Below are 15,085 nucleotides of genomic sequence, written 5' to 3'. Positions count from 1 at the left end.
CAAGTCCCTGCAGTGAATGAGCTCTCAGGCTGCCTGAGCGGCCCCGGTCAGCCTCCCTCCTGTCTGTTTTCCGAACTATCATGGGAGGATCCTCAGTAGTGAGGAAGTATTTCAAATCATGTCTGGTTCTTATCATGGAGAAAGCAGTTCGTATGTCCTACTCCATCACTACTGCTTGAATTTAATCTCATTCTTTGTTTCCCGGCTCATAATGGGGCATTAACTTCCTTATTTATCCTATTACTGGAAACCAGTGATGCTGTATTTTTTTTTTAAGATTTTTATTTTTTTAGAAATCTCTATATTCAACATGGGGCTTGAACCCTGAGATCAAGAGTTGCAGGGTTCCCAGCCTGAGCCAGCCAGGAGCCCCAGTGATGCTGAATTTCACTTCCCTCAAGTCCAAGCTACTTTTTGTCTTTTAAATTTCTCTCTCTAGCATTCATTTGTGTAATTTTCAACTATCTAGATTTTTCTCTTACGATCTTCTTTAACTATTTTTTTCTTTATTTCTTCCTTGGACATTGCTCCCATGACCTCTGCAACTAGAAACAAAAAACAAAACAAAACAAAAAAACCCCATTCTTTGTTTTATGAAGTCCTTATTTGGAGATACTGATGCCTATTTATTGAAGTGCTAGAGCCCCGTCGGACAGACCCCCCAGCCCACTGATCCCCCCTGCTCGCCACGGCTGCCTCTGGATGGCCATATGCCTGTGTCTGAAGGACCTCCATGCACCTCTGAGGTTAGAAGCTGGACAGTTTACAACTCCTTTGTTTAATTGGCTTGCTTAGCTTTGCAGATACTGAGATCCAAACCTTGGTGACCAATGACGTGCGAAGTCATCAAAGTCTCTTAATTTTCTCCCTGAGTGAACTTGGCACTCGAAAGTTTAGAGTTATTGATGATTGTGCTGTAAACTCCTAAACTGTCCTTAATCAGCATTGAAGACCTTTAGGGGACCAAGTAGACACGCTGTTAACATTTCAGGGATCTGCTAGCCAAGTGCTGAGGGCCAGTGACATCAGAGAGGAGATGGAAAACCACCAAAGAACGTTTTTCTAATACTATAGGGTAAGATCCCTCCGTCCTCAATCTCACACCCGCTGTCCAATCCTTTGTACTACTTACACCTTCTGGAACTTAGGGGAAAGCCCTGGGAAAGGGGGTGAGGACCTTGAAGCAACTGACATGGCTCCTGCCATTCAGTGGAATGGGCACCAAAAGCTAAAATTAAGTTGAAGTGAAGACAAGGGTAATGGAAAGTGTCTAGCAACTGTAGAGCCCCGGTAACAGCCAATCGGGACAGGTGTTGGCTGAAAACTCCTGGAGGCTGCCTGCTGTGCGGAGGGCTGCTGGTTTGTGGAGGAGGGTGGGGGCAGTGGAGAGGGACGCCCTGCAATTGAGAAGGCTGCTGGGGCTGGGGGACAGCAGCCCGCGGTCGGGTCTGGTTACAGAAGGTAAGTAAGCAAGTTCAATTTATCGCTCATTTAAGTTTGTGAGTGGATTGATAGTTGCCGCGTGTAAATTCAATGAGAGTGCCCTGCACACAAACTTTTGCTCGCTGGCTTTTTTCTCCAGGGCTGAGTGTTTAATTCCCCACCATCGCTGGCGTGTATTTTGTTCTTCAAGCAACAACACACACAGACACACACACACACACACACACACACAAGCAGAAAGGAACTCCTTGATTATAATGAACTCTTCAGATTTCTTTTCATCTTGATGGGATGAAATATTTAAATCATGGAACACGTTATTTTCGTCTTGGAAGAAGCAAAATTATTTGCTAAAAGATGTCGTTACAGGTAGTACTGACAGGCTTACTATATGAGATGATTGTTTTAAAAGAGACTCAGTAGGGGTGCCTGGGGGGCTTAGGGAATTAACTGTCTGCCTTGGGCTCTGGTCATGGTCCCAGCAGGGTTGAGCCCTGCCTCGGGCTCCCTACTCAGTGGGGAATCTGCTTCTTCCTCTCCCTCTGCTCCTCCCCCCACCAGTGCTCTCTCTCTCTCTCTCTCTCTCTCTCTCTCTCTCTCTCGCTTACACTCTCTTTTTCAAATAAATAAATACAATCTTTAAAAATAAATAAATGAAAGAGATCAATCATGCTGATTAAGTAAGATAGAAGTTTATTTTATTCTTACATGCATGGGACAGAGCGTTTCTACTCTCTGGAATAGCCAAGGGACTCACGTCCTTTCTATGTGGCCATTATGTCTTCTTCTGTGCCATTGCCCTTGCTATGTGCTTGAAGACAGCTCTGAACCATCACGTTCATGTTGCAGCTCTCCAGTCAGTAATAGAGGAAGGGGAAGCATCTAGGTCCATACAGGTCGTTATAATAAAACACAACAGACTAGATAAGCTTATAAACAGTGGACCTTTATTCTCATAGTTCTGGAGTCTGGAAGTTCTGGATCAAGGCGCCAACATGGTTGGGTGAGGGCCCTTTTCTGGGTTGCAGACTTCTTGTTGTATTCTCACATGAAGGAAGGGGCTAGGGCTCTGTGGGGCTCTAAGGACACTAATCCCATTCAGGAGAGCTCCACTCTCATGGCCTAATCATCTCCCAAAGGCCCTGTGTTCTAATACCATCCCATTGGACATTAGGATTCAGTATGTGATTTGGGCTCAGGGGAAACACACATTCAGAGCCTAGAAAGATGTTAAACAAGACCCAGAGCAAGACCCAGACACTGCTTTTGCTCTTCCCCATTGGCTAGAGCGGAGTTTCACGGCTGTATCCAGCTGTGTGAGAGGCAGAGAAAATACAGTCTTGCCTGGGCAGCTGTGTATTCAGTTAAAACGCAAGGGGTTCGAGTCCCTGGGGGACAGTTACTAGTTTCTGCCACTTTTATGAAAACAAATTTATTGTCTTACCCCATTGTTACTATAAAGGTATGTGATATAATACATTGCATCTTAAGCAGGTACAATATTTTTTAAGTAGTTGCCTTTTCAAAGTGTCTTTAAGAATATAACTCTGTGCATTCTTCTTTGTGTGTGTGTGTGTGTGCATTCTGATCCTTTGTATTTATGTAGTCTTTCTTAAATAAACCACTGAGCCATGGTCACCTGGTTCCCACAACATCTCCAAAGTTCAGTCAAACTATAAAAAGCCACTTTGTTTTTTTGTTCTTCTCTCAAAGTTAGTATGGTATGTTTTTCTATGTGCAGTACAGCTCCTTCACATACATATTTGTGTGGTTTTAATGAGTTATTCTCTTTTTTTTTTCTATTTCAGATTCTACTCCTTCTAATATGTACTTTACGTCAGTTTGCATTTACACATTTACACCTCTATTTCCTGTTTATCTGCTTACATTGATCTTTCTGGGACTTCTCAGTAGTGACTTTAGTGACTTGATGTCGTCTTCCTTTTTTTTTTTTTTTTTAAGATTTTTATTTATTCATGAGAGACCCAGAGAGAGAGAGAGAGAGAGAGAGACAGAGGGAGAAGCAGCCTTCCGGGGCAGAGCCCTCTGTGGGACTCGATCCTGGACCCTGAGATCATGCCCTGAGCCAAAGGCAGCTGCTCAACCATTGAGCCCCGCAGGCATCCCTTGTGTCTTCCTCCTTATCTCAAATTGTCCAAGATATTATCCCGTTCCTTCCTTTTCTCTTTGAGGCTCTCAGGTGGGAATTTCAAGGTTAAAACCACAAAGCTTTCTCTTTTCCTCAGCAGGGACACCATTTTTCTTCTCTATTGTTTTTAACACCCTCTGCCTACCCTTATCTACTTGCTAATTTCTCTCAATCTTGTTCTTTCTGAAAAGACTTTGAATTCATTATCCTTACTTACTGGACATCCTCCTGACATTCTGTGATTTCCTTTTGAGCTCTTGCAGATATATGCAACAGAATTGTGTTCCTGGTAAGACTGTGGGGCTTACATGTAAAAATGATACCATCTGGAACAACTCTTGCTACTTGGAGCTGGGGTATTTGACAAGGTTGAAGGGGGTTTTGAAAGAAGGCAAATTTAGTCCATTGCATTTTGTCCATTTTTTAAGCCATCGACTTCCCAGGGTGTGTTGTCACTGATTTAAACCGTCCAACAGACCCTGAGACCCCAGTATACAGTCATTTTCGGTACATGCATCTTTTTTTAAAAATCTCCATGTTTAGAGTTTGGTATCACGTGCATCTTCCACTGAAGCCTGTCTCAAGTCACTGCTGGAATTAGGCCAGATATAGAAAACCAAATGAGGTGAATAGGATGGAAAGTTTTTCTCTTTCTTTTAACTTCCCTCTTCAGAAACTTCAATCTGTCATAAACACTTGAGATGTTTAAAATCAGAAACAGTCACAAAGCTCTTCTCCAGCTCACCACCAGGTTTGATTCTGCATCTCACTGTCTGCGAATTTTGGGTTCTTCCTCTGTATGATAACTTTAAGATTGAATTTGTGTGACAGCCTCAGATGAAGTCAAGGCTTAGGCCAATTAAATACATACTTTGCTATTAGAAAGTATTTCCAACCCGGAGGGCTAAAAACTAGGGAAGAAAAGGTACCAGATAGCTGAGGAGGTAAGGACAGATCACCCAGCAACTCTAAAAGCTGGAGTGCGTTCCAGAACATGAAAGAAGTTATAGACTTGATTTCATTGTACAGAAATCATGGAAAGATGTGAGGAATATTATTCTAACTCTCTGTAAGGGGAAACATACCGTGTCCACTTCAGGCAGGGCTTGATGTTGATCTCTTTACATTTACCGAATGCATTATTAGATAATGTGGTTTGGGAGGAATTAGAATTGGCGTCCATAACTTCTGGATCAAGGTCATTGATTGATCACAAGGATTTCTTTCCTACCTCCCAACTCACATTGAAATGTCAGTTAGAAATATGACAAAAAGAACAGGTTCTGAGAAAGCAGGAGAAACAAACCAAGGGAATAGTACTGAGATGGCTCTTTAGAACCTTCTCAGTGTGACTTCCAGACGGATACACGCTTGAATCAGCAAGGGTGCAGACAGGAAGGAAGTAGGCCCCAGGACAACCTGCAGGGTCATTAATTCAAGGACAAACAAGGAAAGAAAAGGAAAACAGCTGGGTCAGTGATCTATTTTGTGTACACAAAAGGACAGGCTGTGATATTCCTTCCCTAGATGAAGCCTGAGAGAATAGCTCCTTTAAAGAGTGGATGGGTGTTTGTTGTATGGGTGTGGAGGAGGGCAAGTGTTGTTAACATAAACATTGGAGCCAAACAGGAGATGACACTTGGTAACTTCAGATGTCTACTATGGAGAGAAAAGAGAAAAAAAAGATTATAAGGAAGTCAGCTACACACAGGAGTAAAATAACCCTGAATTACTCTATCCCCAGAATAAAGTCTTTCTTGTGTCCTTTTTAGTTGTAATGGAACCCATTCCCCAACCCCTACCCCCAGCCTTAGAGCATTTCTGCCCATTTATTTACAAAGTGGTAGAGTTGACATCTCATTGAGGGGAGCTTTGCCATCAAAAGGAATTTTTGAAACTCATGAGGAATCCTTTTGCACCTCCTGAATTGTCAATGGGTTGAATTGTGTCCCCCCAAAATTCATATGTTGAAGTTCTAACACCCAGCACTTCAGAATGTGATTGTATTTGAAGATGGGGCCTCAAATGAGGTAATTAAGTTAAAATAAGGTCACTAGACTATGCCCAAATCCAATATGGCTGCTGTACTTGTAAGAAGAGAAAATTTGGACACAGACAGAGAGGGAAGATGGGTATGAAGACACAGGAAGAAGGCAACCATCTGTAAGTAAAGGGGAAAGGCCTCGAACCAACCCTGCCGACACCTTGATCTTGGACTGCCAACCTCCAGAGCTGTAAGACAATACATTTCTGTTGTGTAAGCCGCCAGTCTGTGGTACTTGTTATGGTAGCTCTAGCTGACTAACACACATATTGACACACCACGTTCTTTACTTTTAAATATTAAAAGCATCCAAGTATCACCAGTCATTTGAGGAAAACCAGTAGCATGGACAAAAAGCAGTAACATGAACAAAAGGAACAATGAGCCCCAGAGGAACCAGATAATAGAAACAGTAGAGAATATGAAAAATAATTACTAATCATGGAGAGTCAGGGACTTTTATACTAAAGACAGAAACTGTTGGAGGGCTTGGAGAGCAACTCAAGCAAGTATATTAGACAAATGTAGCAAGGGGAGAAAAAAAAAAGCAAAAATCTGAAGTGGAAAGCTGCTGGGCTACAGGTGGAACATAGCCTGTAGGTGTATTCTGTGTGCACAATGTTCTCAAGTGCTTAAATGTGGATAAGTTAGGTGTGACTTATTGTCTCTATTATAGTTCTCACTCTTCCGTCTCCCATAAGAAGTTTCACTCACTTGTATTAACAATCTGGGCCTTAAAATAATTTCCAGTGTTGATCCTTGCAGTAGAATTATCTTACTTAGGAATATGTATGCAAACAATTGTTATTATATCCAATCTAAGACCCAGCTGAAAGACTAATTCATTACATTAATAAAAGTAAATCTAGAACAGCCTGGGTGGTTCAGTGGTTTAGCGCCGCCTTCAGCCCAAGGGTGTGATCCTGGAGACCCAAGATTGAGTCCTGCATGGGGCTCCCTGCATGGAGCCTGCTTCTCCCTCTGCCCGTGTCTCTCTCTCTCTCTCTCTCTCTCTCTCTGTATCCCTCATGAATAAATAAATAAAATCTTTTAAAAAAAGTAAATCTAGAAACGTTAGGATAATGCCAGACACGTAATAAACATACAATAACTATTTGTTGAATGAATGCAGAAGTCAGTTTTCTAATTTACTTTTTTTTTTTTAGTTTTCTAATTTCCTAATGAAAGAACTAGTTCTACAACTTGACTCTTATCCACTGTTCTTTCAGTGTATTCCTTATTGAATGCAAAAATAGTATCTTACTGTAGGTTTTGCGTGTCGTGGAGTATCCCAATGCACTTTTGAAATATGAAGAAATGAACATTAACAATTATTGAGGCACAGATAGCTTTAATCCAGAATCTACAGTCCAGGTAAAACCTAAAATGCCCTTGTTTTTAGCCGATAAAAATCAGAAGCGTTTAGCATGAAGGATAATGCTGTTTGTTAGCTAGTAATTCTTCAAAGATAGAGTTTATAATATATATTGTACACTAATATGTATATTTAATGTTTATTTTAATGTTTATGTATGTAAATACATAGACACAGGTGTGTATTTTTGTAAACACGTATGTGTGTATGTTTGTGTGTATACATATGTGTATAAATAGGAAGAGACAAAAAATGTGATGAAACTTTAATAATGGGTAAATCTGGGTAAAGACTATAATTGTGTTTCTAACGGTATTCTTACAACTCTTCCGTAGGCTTGAAAATGTTTAAAATAACATTGGGGAAAGGTTTGAAGCTTAAATCTTGGTGAGGGAAAATAGGAAAAAAAATACTGTTTTTTTTTTTTTTTTTCTACAGCAAATAGAGAACTTGGGAGTTTTAGCTTGATTAACCAAAATAGAAGCACGATCAATATTAAGGGCAGGAGGGGTTCCAGGCTTAGCTGTACCACCAACCGCTTTCTAGGCAAGTTGCTGAAGTTCTTCATCCACAAAATAGCGATAACAACCATACTTACCTCTGACAGAGGCAGCCAGCCGCCTAACCAATACCCACTCTGCGTTCTTTGTTATTGAAAGAACTGCAAACTGATGACATTGGCAGCACCCGCAGCTACATAACCACATTTTACAGACACTTTTCAGGATGGTCATGTCTTGGCTGCAGAGATGCAGGTGGAAGTTGTTAAATAAGGAGTTTGACAGGTGGTACCCTTAACTGCCTGGTACCTCCTTTCTTTTTATTTTATTTTATTTTATTTTATTTTATTTTATTTTATTTATTTTATTTTATTTTATTTTATTTTATTTTATTTTATTTTATTTATTTTTTTGCCTGTGCTCTTTTCTTTCCTCTTGCTCCTGCCTAGAAGATGGATGCTATAGTGGAAGCTCTGAGGCATCTTGTGAGTGTGAGGGGTGTCCCACCCCTGCAGCCAGAAGGAGGTGGGGTCACTGCGGGCATCGTGGAGCTTCGCCACCAGCCTAGGATCACCTGTCTGTGGAGTCTCCTGTTATGTGTGAAAGGAAGCACAGCATTATTTAGTTAGGGCAACATTGTTAGGTCTTTAAATAAATGCAACCACAAGCTATCCTTCCTTTGCACACTATTTTATACTTTTGAATTTGATAATAGATATAAAATGCTTAGTACCATTCTTAGCACACACAAAAGAGTCTGCTAGATGTTTAGCTACTATTATATCAGTGTAGTCTAAAAGAATGTGCTTTCCCATTGACCTACAGACAAAATGAATGTTTCCTCTCTTTTGAAATTCCCTTTTAAGATTTTCCTTTTCAGCTCAGAGAATACATACCAATTCAGGGTCCTTCAAATATCTAGCCTATTTAAACATAATTCCTTGAAGTGATTATCATAATCAGCTCCATATTTGAAATGAAGATAGTAAATGGGTTTCTCCAAGTAATGTAACCAAGTCGTGTTTAGTGAATAATTTAAATTCCTGTTCTAAGAGTCAGAATGATTTGTCAAGTTATAAAAGAGATTATCAAGTGTACTGGGTGACTCCAAATATATACAGATTTTTGTATAAATGTGATATCTGGACTAAATAGATTCAAAAAGAGTGTAAGTGAGCGGTATTTGCAAAACCTGGCAAACTGGTCGAATAAACCATGTGATATATACAAGGGAAATTCTATATATTTCCTTTGCCATAAGATGATAAATCAATGAAATATGCTTATTTGAAATAAAATAAGTTTGGCATAGTTGGATTCCACAGCCAGAAATCTCCTTTTAGAAACCCATATAATATTTCTTGAGCAGAAGGAATAACCAGTTTCCTGTTTAATTTAGTAAGATGTTACTAAGTGTTACTCCACGGTACTTAAAGAGTCAGATGTTACTGAAGCAACTTAGTAGTATCTGTAGTAGGATTTTACCAATTTTTCCTCATTTCAGGGTTCTGTTCAGACACTGCCTATGTGAATAAAAATCTATTTACATAGAATACAGGGTGTTGTGTGACTAGGAACCAAATTGCCTGATCAGTGGGGAGGTGGACTTCCTCCTGAGTTTCCGATACTTTACTATTTAAGTCTTTATAATGCAGAAACATCACACCAATTTTTAAACTGAGAAATCTGATGATCCATCTCATAGCATATAGCACATTCACTTTTGCACATAATGAAAATTTATAATTGAACCGAAGGACTGTAAGCTTGGCACACATGTACTGAACCCCAAGGAAAGGCCTGGCCCTGCACGTATTTATCTTTTCACTCTTCACAATAACCCTGGGTGTGATTATCTCTGTTTGTATGGGCTGGGGAACTGTAACAGTCAGGATTTGGGCAGGAAGCAAACGAGACTCTCAAATTAGGATTAATCAAGGACGGTTTAATAAAGAAACTCTTTATGAATGTGTCCTCATGGTGAGGAACCCACAGACGATAGTGCAGTCTCCCCAGAGCTTGTCATAATAGAGTTGTTCCCAGATCCAGGCTCAAAGGACAAGAGAAGGAGGTGGAAGGGGATGCAGGACCCTGGAAAGAGACTGGTTGAGCAGGATACCTTGAGAAATGTTGTGACCTTTAATCAAATGACAGAGCCGACCAGAGAGGGGACTCTGCAGGAAGGGAGGTAGAGAGTCAGCACTGGATCCCACTTCCTTCCAGTCTCCTGCCAGGTTCCCCACAGCTCGAAAGGAAAGCCAGTGGGCAAGGAGGTCTGGCGACATAGTCATGGACACAGGAGGTCAGCTTCCCGTGACAAAACAGAGCGGAGGGGTGGACAGTGCATCTGAGAGCACAAGTGAGTTATCCAGCTCAGGAACTGAAGCTGAAGGAGGTTAGGCTCTTCGTTAGAAGTCACGTGGCTAAGAAGTTGAGGAGCCTTGACTGAAAGTCAGATCTGACTTTCAAAAAGTTTTATTCTTTCCATATATCAAGTGATGACTTCTATCATTTTGGAGACAAGGAGTGTAATTACATTTCCAATGTCTTCGCTAATCACTATGTTTCTCAATAGTAGCTGGTAGGGAGATTTACTATGCTTATTAAACAAATTTTAGTTGTTTAATAAAATATCACAAGGAGAAAATAATGCAAAAGGCCATGGAGTATATTACTCTGATTATACTCCATCCAGACAAGGAGCAGAAGAATTTTCTATGGACATAAGTAGCATTAAGTGCAGACAAATGACAAGTAAAACAATAGTTTCATTCTTTAAGTCATGTGTTTGATTCTCCTCTATTGCATAAGCCCCTAGAATCATTAAAATTCAGAGACGGTTACAAACCAGTATCTCCAGAACAAGGTCATCATTATTAGTTTATTAAGGTCCCAACCAATAATAGGAAATCTGTTTTTGCATCTTGAAAAATGATTTCAAATTGCCCAAACAAAAAAATCAATTCTTTGAAAAATAATGAAATTGTGAGCCAGAGGATGATTTTCGCTCCTTATGAGCATTAGTCATTGTCAGTGGTTAAGCGTTCAGTAAAACTGAAATGAAATGCTTGCCATTCTCAGGAATCATTGAAAAACTAATCTCATTTCTACAAGCTTCCATCAGACATAAAGGGCTTTTCCTTGAACACCACCAGAGCCAGACTCTGGAAATGTGAGGATAAAATTATGATTCTGTTCTTCTAGGACATTGTAGGTTTATTTTTAATTAATAGTGTGATTGAAAGTATAGAGGATGGTTTTGTTGAGTAGTTCCCTAAATGAATAATTGAACCTCTCAAGGGAATGGCCTATTTTTTTTTTTTTTAAATTTGGGTGAGTTCCCAGAGTTTATAATCCATAATTGACTTTTTTTTAATGAATTGATTGATAAAATCAGAGATAACCAGTAATAAGATATAGAAACAATGCTGGTCCGAATATGAAAACCAGGTATTTAGCTTATGGCTAAAATTTCATTCCAGCTGATGTTAAATTCTGTATATTATTCAACAGAGTGACAGAATTAGTTTAACAAAGGATAAGAATAACTTTTGAAAATATTTATGAAATATGGATAACATGGAGCTTCTGACATTTTTGCAGACTCTTCTATTTTATTCCAGGAACTCAGCTAAAGTGTATTCAAGATTTCAGCTAAAGTTGACTCTAGCCATGGGTGTAGTATAAAGTGTTAACTTTTATGTCCATTAAATGTTCATGAGGGGTAAATTATAGACAGAATTCGAGTAGGAAGAAATTCAGAAAGAAGTATTTTATATTTTTATCTTAGCATATTTTGGTTGGATGAAAAGAAAAGAAAATGTATTTCTCCGGAGAAGGGTCATTAGTGTCTATTTTTACTTAATAAATATTAAGAATCTGCATAAAGTAGCATGAATACGCAAACTTGGGCATTGGCCCACTAGATTTAAATCCCAGTTCTATCGCTCACTCATGATGTAACATAGAATCAAGAAAATAACAATACCTACTTCACTGGCTCCTGTTAAGAGTAAGCAAGTGAGTATATGTGGAGCCCTTAGGAGGCCTTCAGTGACTTTCACAATCATATGATGTGTGGCTAAAGGCACTCCACTGCCTGGATTCTGGTGTGGGTCATATTTACTACTGGTATGACAATTTTTTAATATAACTATTTATATCCTACATATAGTGAGAGCTTTTTACAAAAGCTTATGCCAAAAACAATTATCACGAGGAAATTAAGGTGATTTTAAATGTGCAAGTTTAAATTGCTTTTGTTTTGAGAATTAAAGAACAGAGAAATTGGAAAGGTTGTTAAAGAGTGATGGTAGGGGAAAGAAGATGAGAGAACATACTCTTGCAGCTAGGAAATCTGTCTTTCATTCTGAGCCCAACCATCATTTAACTGTATCATCTTTGGGAAAAATCACCTAATCTCTCGGATTTCAATTCCGTTAGCTATGAGATAGGCATAATGATACCCTTGAGACAATGCATATGCTCCTATTCAACATGTTCTTATTGAAGACCATTTCTATTAACTTTTTTTTTTTTTTTTTAATCTCCCAGTGCCTGAAAACCTTTTATCCCTTTCCTGGGGTTTGGGATGCCTAGAGAGTAGCCCACTTCCTATTACATTCCCATCCCTTAAGTCATGTGAATTGAGAACCAGGAAAGAGGGTTACAGAAGGAGGCCCGGAGAATCACTTTCTTAGCAGCTAGAAAAGGGTTAGGTCATTTAGATGCCCCACATTGAGGGGCTCTCCAGCCAGGCACAGAAATCTCAGAGGCAGAAATCACTCAGTTAACCTTTCTGGACATAGTCATTTCTCACTTCATTAGCCCAAAGTTCATTCTGATCTGGGAATCCCACGCCAGGAGCACACTTCATTCCACTTCTAATTCAAAACACCTGGACTCCTTTGGCCAGAGGCCACATCCTAGGCCTGGCTCATCTCTGTGTGGCGACCTGGGTCCTGCCTCAGCCTTTACTACAACAGCAAACACAACACAAGGAAAGATTAATTTTTTTGTGGTGTGAAGCCAAGAAGAACAAACATAATAGAATTTAAAATATTAAAAACCTATTAGCTGAGACAATGGGAAGCCCACATTAGGCCTGAAGTATGAAATGTGCCTAATTAGAGAAGCAAGAGCTGTTAGAAGCAGTCGGAGTTAGTGAGAATGAAAGGAAGACTCCTTACAAGGGGAAGTGATTACACTAGGAGAGGTTAGATGAATAAAACCACTCCTTGTATTTCCATGTTGATAACTTTGCTATCATTGATGCCATTCCTATGACCATAATAACACCAAGTTTCAAGGCCACCTGTAGGGCTTGGAGTGTGTGTATTGATCTAACTTTGTGAAGACACAATGAAAGAGAGGGAATGTGACTATAGATTGGTTGGTACCAGGAGGTTTTCAACTGCTGGACATCTGCTTTCATAGGTCATGATGTTTACAGAGCTTGTAGCGTGGTAAGATGATTTCCTAATTTGTGCTGTGTTGTGTTATCCTCATTACTGCTCTTTTCTGCAGGATGGGTGCCATTGGCATGGGTCCCATTCCAGCCTTTCCTGGCTTCTCCATAGCTAAGAGATAGGCCATGGCATTCCCATTAGTGTCTTTGCTCTACCAAGGTTCATCACAGGTTCACTTCAGTTCTGCGAGTCTTTTCTTGAGTTCCCCCTTTTGTTCAGGCGTGGGAGCTGCAGAGATCAATGGGTTTTTGTTTTCACTGCATCATTCCCAAGGACCCGCTTCTAACCTTGGAATTGGCCACTCTGCTTTTCAGAGCTCCTGTTCCTCACTCACACAAGGACACAGAGTGCTCATATTGGCTTTAATATAAGATCCTAATGTACTTATTTAATAGTAGTTCCTATGGTAGAAATAAAGAAAGATAATGACCCAAAGAGTTCCTTTTGCATGGGTAATAGATTTGGTTTTCTATAAAAATTAATAACTGATATTAACATTTTCATCAGGAGGATAATAGAATACTGTCTATGAAGACATTATTCTCTGCTAGAAGTATAACAGACCAACATTTCATGTCCAGAACACAGAGCAACTAATGAATGAAGGATAAAAGAAATGAGTTTTATAACATATAGGGAAAGAAGTAATGTTGAAGCTTCTACCAAGTTTCAGGTGCTCTGCTTTGCACTGATGTTCTTCTGCAGGTGGATGCTTAAATATTATTTGGCGTAGGCAATAGTAGCAGTTAAAGTATTATTCAGTACCAGGTAGAAATAATGGCTGCCCTGAGCTCCTCAAGTGTGTCCTTCCATCCAGCCTCCTGAGAATTTTTCAGGGGTACCCCTCCAACTTTCCAGGGTCTGGCAACTGAAGGGCCAGTGCCTTACCCAGTGTGTACTCTCAGCACTTGTTCTAGTCCCGAGGTCAACATCTCTTGTGATTGTTCAGTACGTGGGTAATACAGGACATTATCCTGCTGACAACGAGGAAGGCAAAGTTCGGAGTATGACAGTGACTTGCTGGAGGAAGCAAAGAGTCTGGGATGAATTGTAAGCACGGATCTAACTCTAAGCCTTTCCTGCTAAGCCACACTACCTCTCATGGAAATAGAAGCCGGGAGGCTACAGAAATTCAGGGGATGGCAGAGGGTACTCATTTCCCTTGGCTCAGCTGCTTTTTCTTCTCACCATAGAGCAGATTGGCCATTAATTTAGAGGGTTTAACTGGTGTCTCCTTATATGTGCCCAACATGCATGAACAAGAGGCTAAGAAAGTGGAGACATAACCGAGAAGGACGTGCTCTGGAGAGCATGCAGCCACAGTACTAATAACAAATACATGGTGCTCTCCTCACAAGACTTCCATGCGTATAGAAAGGCACACACAAGATTTGTCTAGTAGCAGAAATGTGGAAACCACGGAAATGGCCATAGAGAGTGATCGAGTACATTAAAGGGCCTCCAGAAAATGAAGTGTTACGCAGCTCTGAAAAGAGATGGCGTGAACCCATATATGCTGATGTGAGAATGTGCCCAAGACAGATTAAGAGCAGGGCAATAAGTGAAGCCTTTTTCCATTTGAGAGACAGAAGAACAATGGGGTAAAGAGAGCAGTAGCTGAGAGGCAGGGGTAGGTGCTTTGTGAGAGGAGAGAAGCTTTCAGGAGGTCTTGTAGCAGAGGGATCACCAAGCATCCATGCTCAAAGTCCTTGCATGGGTGTCGTTCCTAACTCAATAATTACACAAAGGTTGGTCTGATGGAGTGGGGTATTCACGCTTCACCATAAGGAGACACTAGTACACAAAGTAAAATGGCTACAATTAAAAATACTGATCATACCAAGTGTTGGAGAGGATATGGAGGAACTGAAATTCTCACACACCACTGGTGGGAATCGCTTTGGTAAATAACTTGGCAGTCTCTTAAAAACCTAATCATAGGGACACCTGGGTGGCTCAACAGTTGAGCATCTGCCTTTGACTCAGGGCGTGATCCGGGGGTCCCGGGATCGAGTCCTGCATCGGGGTCCCCGCAGGGAGCCTGCTTCTCCTTCTGCCTGTGTCTCTGCCTCTCTTTCTGTGTCTCTCACGATTAAATAAATGAAA

The 15,085-nt window shown here is 40.4% G+C and overlaps 1 long non-coding RNA gene across 2 annotated transcripts in view; it reads left to right on the top strand.

Annotated features, from left to right (window-relative positions):
• The first annotated feature begins 921 nt into the window (after positions 1-921).
• Positions 922-15,085, top strand: part of LOC140636480 (uncharacterized) — a 36,932-nt gene continuing 22,768 nt past the window's right edge. For both annotated transcript variants that reach the window (XR_012033666.1, XR_012033665.1), the window contains exon 1: positions 922-1,075. This is a non-coding gene — a long non-coding RNA (uncharacterized lncRNA). The remainder of the gene's footprint in view (positions 1,076-15,085) is intronic.

Source organism: Canis lupus, chromosome 7 (assembly GCF_048164855.1).
Source record: "Canis lupus baileyi chromosome 7, mCanLup2.hap1, whole genome shotgun sequence".
Lineage (NCBI taxonomy): Eukaryota > Metazoa > Chordata > Mammalia > Carnivora > Canidae > Canis > Canis lupus.
The sequence above is the reverse complement of the archived record's forward strand: the minus strand, read 5'-3'. Positions and strand labels throughout refer to the sequence as shown.